The sequence below is a fragment of the Magnolia sinica genome, chromosome 17 (genome assembly GCF_029962835.1).
Source record: "Magnolia sinica isolate HGM2019 chromosome 17, MsV1, whole genome shotgun sequence".
Classification (NCBI taxonomy): Eukaryota; Viridiplantae; Streptophyta; class Magnoliopsida; order Magnoliales; family Magnoliaceae; genus Magnolia; species Magnolia sinica.
The window spans coordinates 25,447,125-25,456,753 of record NC_080589.1 but is presented as its reverse complement, the minus strand read 5'-3'; positions in this window follow the sequence as shown (position 1 = coordinate 25,456,753).

The window sequence follows — 9,629 nt, the reverse complement described above, 5'->3', positions numbered from 1 at the left end:
CATCATTTTCTTGTGGTGTGGTTCCCCTGAGATTTAAATCTACTTTACTTTTTAGCTCATGCCTAAAATGAGCTAGCAAAATGGATGGATTTCATACTTAAAAGACATATATCATGATAGGATACATTAGAGTTATACGTGAGTCGAGCCGAACTGAGTTTGACCCAAGTTTGATTTTGTTTGTTTATGTGACACCTCCTGTTCAAGATTTACATGAGCCGAGCTTCAGACATATCTCTACCGTTTGAGCTTGGTTTAGTACATATTATACGAGCTTGAGTTTGGTTTAGTTTTGTCCAAATATGCAAGTCGAGGCGAACTAAACCAATCCAAGTTCGAAAGGGGTCTGCTTGTTTTTCTTGTTAAATAAACAATATACAAAATATGAACATTTTTTTAATAAAAAAATAACATTAAAAAAAAAAAAAAAAAAACTAATATAAAAGTTACAACACTAGAAAAAGCTGGAAAAATGGATGGGCAGCATGGATATGCATCACATACATTGAGGTGGGCCCTCACCACAGAACACAGTATTGATCTAAAACTTTTGTCCCCTAACAAGTTTGGATCATGTGTTGTAGTCTACTTGAAGTTTGATTCTTCCTTATTTTTAGTCTCATACCATCAAATGAGCTGGAAAATTTGATGGACGGCTTAATAAAACATGTATATCATGGAGGGACCCACAGAGCTTTGACACCAGCTGCGTGGTAGGCGTTGAGGTCACCAATCAATTCAAATCCCACTTTCAGCGTACTGAGTAAACTTTGTGGGCCCCCTATCATATATATATATATATATATATATGTATGTATGTATGTATGTATGTATGTATGTATTATCCATGTTGTCCATTTGTTTCTATGTATCATATTAGGGCATTATCCAAAATTGAATCATATCCAAAGCTCAAGTGGGCCAAACCACAAGAAACATTGTGCATTCATGTATATGCATTATGCATTATTCATGTTGTCATGTATGCATATTATCCACATCCTCCATCTGTTTTTTACCTATTATTATAGGACATGATACCAAAACTGAATCATACCTAAAGCACAAGTTAATCACACCATGGAAAAATAGACTGAATGTATATACAATTTATGAACTAAATCAAGCCAAGCTGAACCAAGCCGGGCTTTGAGCCAAGCCAAATATTGCTTTAGTTTGAGCTTGGTTTATTTTCTTATACAACCTCGACATAAGGCTTAGCCTAGTTTGAATTTCTATTCAAATCAATCCGAGCTGAGCTTTTTCAAACCAATCTCTGCTGAGCTTTTGAGCTAACTTGGTTTGTCTCCAGCCCTATGCATAGCATTTACATTAATTATAGACGTGTAATGGGATTGCATCCTACCCCACGTGTACGATAATCCATATAGGCAAGGTGATGTGGGGCCACCATGATGTATGGGTTTTATCTATGCCATCCATCAATTTTTTTCAGATTGTTTTAGGACAAAAACCCATAAACAAGCAGATTCAAGGCTTAAATGGAAAACACATTGGGGATTGAATCCCAACCATTAAAAACTTCTTGTGAGCGGCGAAAGTTTTGGATCATTATGACATTTGTGTTTTCCCTTCGTCTAAATCCATATGACCTTCCAAACAGATCGGATCGTAAATAAACATCGTGGTGGCCCTGGAAAGTTTTCAACCGTGAGAGTTTCATCGTCGCCCACTGCTTCCTGTGGTGCGGTCGACTTGAGCATTAGAACTGCCTAATTTTTGACTCAGACCTTAAAAAGATATGAAAAAAAAAATGGCTGGACGGTATGTATAAAACCTACACATCATAGTGGTCCCACATAGCCCTCTACAAACGCATTAAAAATATCTTTAAAAAAATGGATGGACAGTATTTAATGCCTACCGGCGGGGCAGGACGCAATCCGCTTCCTCTTACGGGGGAAACGGATTGGCTACTCCCTGCCACCCGCCGATGGCTGGTGGTCGGTGCTCTGTGGGCCCCACCATGATGTATGTATTTCATCCATGACGTCCATCTATTTTTACCGATCATTATATGGTAGGAGACCAAAAATGAGTTATATCCCAATCTCAAGTGGGCCACATTACAGGAAACAGCGTTGAATGAACTTTGACCATTAAAAACCTTACAGGGGCCATAAAAGTTTTGGATCAAGTTGATCTTTGTTTTTTCCCTTCATCTAGGCCTGTATGACCTAATACACAGATTGGATGTCAAATAAACAGTACAGTGAGCCTTATGAGGATTTTAATGGTGGATATCCAATCACTATTGTTTTCTTGCGTTGTGGTCTGCCTGAGATTTATAAACCTTACATTTTTTGAATCAAGCCTAAAATGATATGAAAAAAAAAAAGAATGAAGGGAATGGATGAAACAAATAAATCATGGTGGGCCCACAGAGCACAGACCATCAGCCACCCGGCTGGTGGCAGGGGAGTAGCCAATCCGTTTCACCATAAGAGGGTCATATGCAATCGACGTCCTGATTTTTATGTCTTCCAAACAAATCGAGGTGAATAAATCAAATGGACTGTTTGGTGAAAACATCACAAGGGCCCCACATCGACCGGGAACTACCAGTACGGGATCGGATTAAGTGCTACCCTGGTAACGGCTTAGTGGGTATTACCCCTACCGTGGGGCCCACCTCGATGATGCATTGTATATCCATGCCGTGCATCTATTTCACCAGCCCATTTTAGGATGGATTATAAAGAATTATGTAGATCCAAAGCTCAGATGGACCACATCACAGGAAACAGTGTTGACTTGCCATTAAAATTTTCAAAGGCCCACAAAATGTTTTTAATGGTTATTCATCACCGTTTCTATTGCTATGGTCTACCAGAGATTTGGATCTTCTTATGATTTAGTATTGCGTCTAAAAATAAGATGAAAAAAACGTATGAACAGTGTAGATATACATAAAATACATCAAGGTGGCCTACACGATTAAGGTAAGGTATAACCGGACGCCGATTAGCCACTGACAGGTTTAGCAGCGAAACTGGCTGTGGAAGTGACGTCACCACGTTATATTGCCCAGCCTGATGTATGTTTTGTTTCCGCACTGTTCATAAAATTGGAGAGATCATTTTACGGCATGATCCAAAGAATGAGGTAGTTCCAAGGAGTGGACCCGTCATAGAAAACAGTGAGGAGAGTGACGCCCACCGTTTATTTGAGATCCAACCTGTTCATGTGTTAAAGGAGACATGAAATAAGAAAACACAAATATCAGCTTGATTGAAAACTTTTGTGGCCCTTAGAACTTTTTAATGGTGGGTGTTACTCTCCCCATTATTTTCTATGGTGCGGTCTACTCGATCTTTGAATTTGACTCATTCTTTGGATCATGCCATGATATGATCTATCCAAATGTATGAACAGTGTAGATATAAAACATACGTCATGATGGGCCCACATAACTTGGTGACGTCACTTCGGCTGTGCTTCTGCTGCTCAGTAGCTAATCCGCTTCCGGTATAACCCGGGTAACAGCTTATGCTCTTCCTAGTACAGCTGTACGCGCGTACGCTGGACGCGGATTGCGTCCTACCCCGGCCCATATGGTAATCTGTCTGAGCAGAGCTCTATGGAACCTATAGTGATGTAAGTATCTTATCCATGCCGTTCATCGCTTTTCTTAGATCATTTCAATTTTTCAACTTAAAAATGAAGCAAGTCAATAGCTCTTCCAGTGGATCACACCAAAAGAAGTTGCAGTGATAATGACACTACCGTTGAAACCTTTCTAAGGGCCACTGTGATGTTTTTTTTACCATCCAACCTGTTAATATGATCATGTAGACTTGGATGAAGTGAAAACACATATATCAGCCAGATCTGAAACTTCTCGAGCTCCCAAAAAGTTTTTAATGGTGGACGTTCAATCCCCACTTTGTGGTTCACTTAAGACCTATACCTACCTCGTTTTTAGGATTATGCCTTAAAATTATCTGACTAAAACGGTTAACGGCGTGGATAAAACACCTACATCACGGTGAGCCCCACAGAGCTAATCCGTCCGGGCGGGTAGGACGCAACGTCCGCGTAAGCCAAGTGATTCTGCATACACGTGAAATAGAAATAGTGAGAATAGAAACGGCCAGTCTGTATCTGGCCTTTTTTGTTTTTACTTTAATAAGTTCATCCCAGTAGGTTTGGATGACATGAACCTATCATGATGGTCTATGTGAAAGGTTTACAGTTCGGATGTTTCCATTCTCAATATTTCCTTTCCTGTAGCCAGCCTAAGTATCGGTTTCATTTCTTAGATGCTCTACTATTGTTGGCTCGTTAAACGCATTCTCAATGTCTCCCGCTTAAGTTAAGCTCTGATTCATTTCTTAGATACTCTATTATTGTTAGCTTGATAAATTGGTCGGCAAATTTAATATCTCATAAGGTGGACAAGGGTCACGGGAAATTTGTGTTGCAAAATATTGATTTTATAAAATATATTTTAAAATAAAAAATAATATATATATTAAAAGTTTTTGTAAAAAGCTTTTTTGGAGTTTTTAAAAATAGTCCCACATGAGAAAGGGAAGAGAAGATTTTGTGGTTTAAATAAAAACAGTAAAGTATTATAATATTTACTTACTTAGTCCAAAGACTATGGATGCAATGAAACACCCACGCGTGGGCTCGGACACGGGCTCGGCCTCGGGTGTGGGCATGTGAGGCAGTGTGGCTGTAGAGGCACTAGTAGCGCACTTTGCACTTTGCACATCCGCATCGTGTCGCTCCTTCGCGACCTTGAGCGAGACATGTGCGAATCGCGATGCGACTAAGTAGCTAAGGCGGATGGCTGGATGAATGGTGTCAAATGTGTATCAAATTCCTCTAATATATATATATATATATATATATATATATATATATATATATATATATATATATATATATATATATATATAGAGAGAGAGCGAGAGAGAGAGAGAGAGAGAGTAACAGCCGTGCTATTAGTGCAGGGTCCAGCAGTAACTACTGTATGGCTAGCCCAACAGTTAAAAAACGGCTAGCTGCCGTCTCACAACAGTTAGCATGCAGCAGCTTAATGGCTCATGCACAACAGTCAGAAAACGGCCAGAAAACGGCTAGTTTTCTCCAACAGCTAGAAAACGGCCATGGGATTTAATTCTCTAGACTATAACCCCCAGCCACCATAGCCTATAAAAGGAGGGCCTGGATGGGTTTCCAAACCATCTCTTAACTCACTCCAGCAGACCCATACGAACTGAGATAGTCTTCCACTCCTCTCCTATACTCTAGTAATTCCAGCAAGACAGTAGGGGTTGAACCTTTGCTTGAAGAACAGACCAGTGGTTGAGACTTGACCAATGCAGTGGTCTAAATCACATAATGTTCTTCTCTTTCTTTCTTTTGAGATTTTTTCTTTTATTATATTTCTGGCAGATTGAGTGTAACAGAGTTCCAATAGGTGGGCCTTCGTGTTTGCTGAACACAGACCCAAACTAGGCTCATCGTATCCTACAAGGAGTTTGCCTGTAATCTATCAGTATACTCAATTCACTTGAGTATGGGCAAATAACGCTTTAAGGACAACATTTTAGACGTGCTTCAGCCTGTCCATATTTCAAATTAACTTGCATTTTTCGGATTACATATTTTACAGAAAAAATATTATTTTATAAATTTTCAACAATCTTAAAGCGTTATTTGTGATGGAAGTCGACAGTGTTTCATCCATCAAGTTGATGAATCAGGACTTGATACGTCTTTATCGGTTCGATGGAACCAATTTTACAAGATGGCAAGACAAGCTGAAATTTCTTCTTACGGCGCTGAAGATCTACTACATATTAGATCCAAATTTGCAAGCACTACCTGAAGCAACCGACACAGACACACCTGAATAGGTGGCTGCTAGTTCCAAACGAGCTGAAGACGAACTCTTGTGTCGAGGACACATTCTAAAAGCGCTCTCCGATTGCCTGTACGATCTGTAAAACAGACGTCATCAGCAAAGGAGATCTGGGCCGCTTTGGAGTTCAAATATAAGGCTGAAGAAGAACGAACCAACAAATTTCTCATCGCCAGGTATTTTGACTTCAACATGGTAGATAACAAACCGTTGCTGCCCCAAATTTAAAAACTACAGCTAATAGTAAATAAAATCAAAGCAATCAAAATCGATCTTCCTGAATCATTCCAAGTCAGGGCTATAATCGCTAAATTGCCACAGATATGGAAGATTATAGAAAGAAATTGCTGCATAAAACTGAGGATTACACATTGGAACAAATCTAGAAACACCTCAGAATTGAGGAAGAATCTCGTACCGTGACAGAAAGAATGATAACGGGAATGCCTCGTCCAAGGTACATGCAGTAGAGAATACTAGTAGCAAGAATCCCGAAAAGGACAATTCCCTGAAACCTAATAAAGGAAAATTAAAGAAAAACGCTCAAAAGAAGAACGAAAAGTTCAAAAGCTCATACCATGTCTGTGAAAAAATCAGGCACTATGCTCGAGTATGTCGATATCGCAAATCTAAAAAAGAGGCAAGTGCAGTAGAGGAAGGCGATATTTTGGCTATGATCACTGAGGTAAATACCATCCAAGACAAAGTTCCAAGTTGGTGGTATGATACTGCCACTACAGTACATGTGTGCTACGACAAATCAGCCTTCAAAACCTATGAGGAATTGACCAATAGTCAAGAAGTCCAAATAGGTAATGAAGTCCGATCGAAGGTCATCGGCAAAGGAACTGTCGAACTGATATTCACCTCTGGAAAGAAATTGATTCTGACTAATGTACTGCACGTCCCAGACCTGAGGCGAAACTTAGTTTTTGGGGATCTTCTGGAAAAACCAGGTATAAGAGTGGTGTATGAGTCAGGTAAACTGATTCTTTCCAAAAATAGAAATTTTGTCAGAAAGGGATATGCTTGTAACGGGATGGTTAAGTTTTCTCTGAATGAAAGTAGCACTTCTACGTATATGGTTGAATCCGTTGGACTGTGACCTAATGGACTAGCCCATATAGGGTATAGTACCTTGAAGTTCATGGCTAAGAATGGTTGAATCTCATACACAGATACCGATAAATGTGAAGTGTGCATACAATCCAGAATGACGAAGAAACTTTTCCAAATGTTGAAAGATCGTCTCAAATATTGGATCATGTGCACAGTAACATCTGTGAGTTAAACGGCATTCTTACTCGTGGAGATAAACGGTACTTCATAACATTTATAGATGATTGCTCTAGATATGTGTATGTGTACCTATTAAAGAGGAAAGATGAAGCATTGAACATGTTTAAAATATATAAGCAGAAGTAGAGAATCCACTAAATAAGAAGATAAAAATTCTATGTAGTAATAGAGGAGGAGAATACTTCTCCAGTGAATTCGATAACTTCTATGAAGAATATGGACTGATACATCAATGTATAGCAGCATACACACCCCAACAAAATGAAATAGGTGAAATGAAGAATAGAACATTAGTAGAAATGGTCAACTCAATGCTGATAAGAGCAAAGTTACCACTAAATCTATGGGGTGAGGCACTGTTTGTAGCGTGTCATATACTAAACAGAATTCCATCTAAAAAATATAAAATATCTCCATATGAAACATGGAGAGGTAGAAAATCTAACTTAGGATATCTTAAAGTGTGGAGGTGCCTTGCATACTGCAGAACTCCTGATCTAAAAAGAACTAAGTTAGGACCAAGAGCTATTAAGTGTGCCTTCGTAGGGTATGCGCAAAATAGTAAAGCTTATAGACTTCTAGATATAGAGTCTAATATAATAATAGAATCAAGAGACGTTGAGTTCTTTAAGAACTCACTATCCTTAGAGTCAAATGATAATGAAATCCAAACTACTAGTAGAGAATTAGATAGCACAGCTCCACAGATAGTAGAAGCTCCTGATGAACCTCGTAGGAGTCAAAGGATAAGAATAGAGAAGAGTCTAGGAGATGACTACATAGACTCACAACGCGTCATTTTTCATCTTATAAAAGGAGATAGAGAAAATGTTATAAGAAAAATACCTATAGTGATGACCATATAAGATGATCCTAAAATATATAACGAGGCTGTATCCTCCAGAGACTCAGCTTTCTAGAAAGAAGCTATAAATGATGAAATGGAATCCATACTGTCAAATCAAACATGGGAACTAATAAACTTACCTCCAGGTTCTAGACACATAGGTTGTAAGTGGGTATTTAGGAAGAAATATCACACTGATGGGACTATCTAAACCTTCAAAGCTCGACCATTAGCTAAGGATTTTAGACAAAAAGAAGGGATAAATTACTTTGACGCATACTCTCCTATAGCTAGGATAACATCCATTAGGATATTATTTGCATTAACTTCATACATCATCTTCACATCCACCAAATGGATGTAAAGACTGCATTCCTGAATGGTGACCTCAATGAGGAGGTATACATGGAACAACCTGAAGGTTTCGTTCTACCAGGAAATAAAAACAAAGTATGTAGATTAGTTAAATCTTTGTATAGATTAAAACAAACACCAAAACAATGGCATGAGAAGTTTGATTCAAAAATACTATCTCATGGTTTCATGCATAATATAGATGACAAATGCATATATTCTAAAGTAGATGGTAGTTGTATTGTTATTATTTGTCTGTATATTAATGACATGTTAATAATAAGTAATAAAATGGAATGTGTGACTGAAACAAAGAGGTTTCTATCTTCCGTATTCAAAATGAAGGATCTTAGACAAGTTGATACTATCATTGATATCAAAGTTAAAAAATATTGTGGGGGTTATACTTTGTGTCAATCTCATTATATTGAGAAGATAATAAACAAGTTTAACCATCTAAATATAAAAGAAGCAAAAACCTCATTTGATCCAAGTATCAAGCTAAAAGAAAATACTAGAAGAACAGTTGCACAATTAGAATATGTGAGTGTTATAGGGAGTCTTATGTATGTTATGCAATGCACTAGACCTGATATCGTATATGCTATGAGTAAACTTAGTAGGTTTACTAGTAACCCCAATACTGAACACTGGAATGCAGTCAGTAGAGTCCTTGGTTACTTAAAAGCAACCAAAGATGTAGGACTATTTTATTCAGATTTTCTTGCCGTATTGGAAGGATATACCGATGCGAGCTGGATATCGAGTGTAGGGGACAACAAGTCTACTACAGGGTGAGTATTCACCCTAGGAGGTGCAGTTGTATCTTGGGGATACAAGAAACAAACTTGCATAACGCACTCGACTATGGAGTCTGAATTCATAGCCCTAGCTGCAATAGGCAAAGAGGCTGAGTGGCTAAGGGATCTTCTATTAGAAATTTCTTTCTGTTTAAAGCCTATATTGGCTGTGTCACTACATTGTGATAGTGAAGCCACATTAGCTTGAGCCTATAATGGCACTTATAATGGTAAGTCTAGACATATCAGTCTTCAACATGATTATATCAGACAATTGATTCAAGATGGAATCATTGCTATTTCTTGTATGAAATCAAGCAATAACCTGACAAATCATTTCACTAAACCTCTACCGAGAAAGGTAGTAAAGGCTATATCTAGAGGGATGAGGTTCCACCAGTGATGGTAACCCCACTTAAAGTCAAAAAATCTC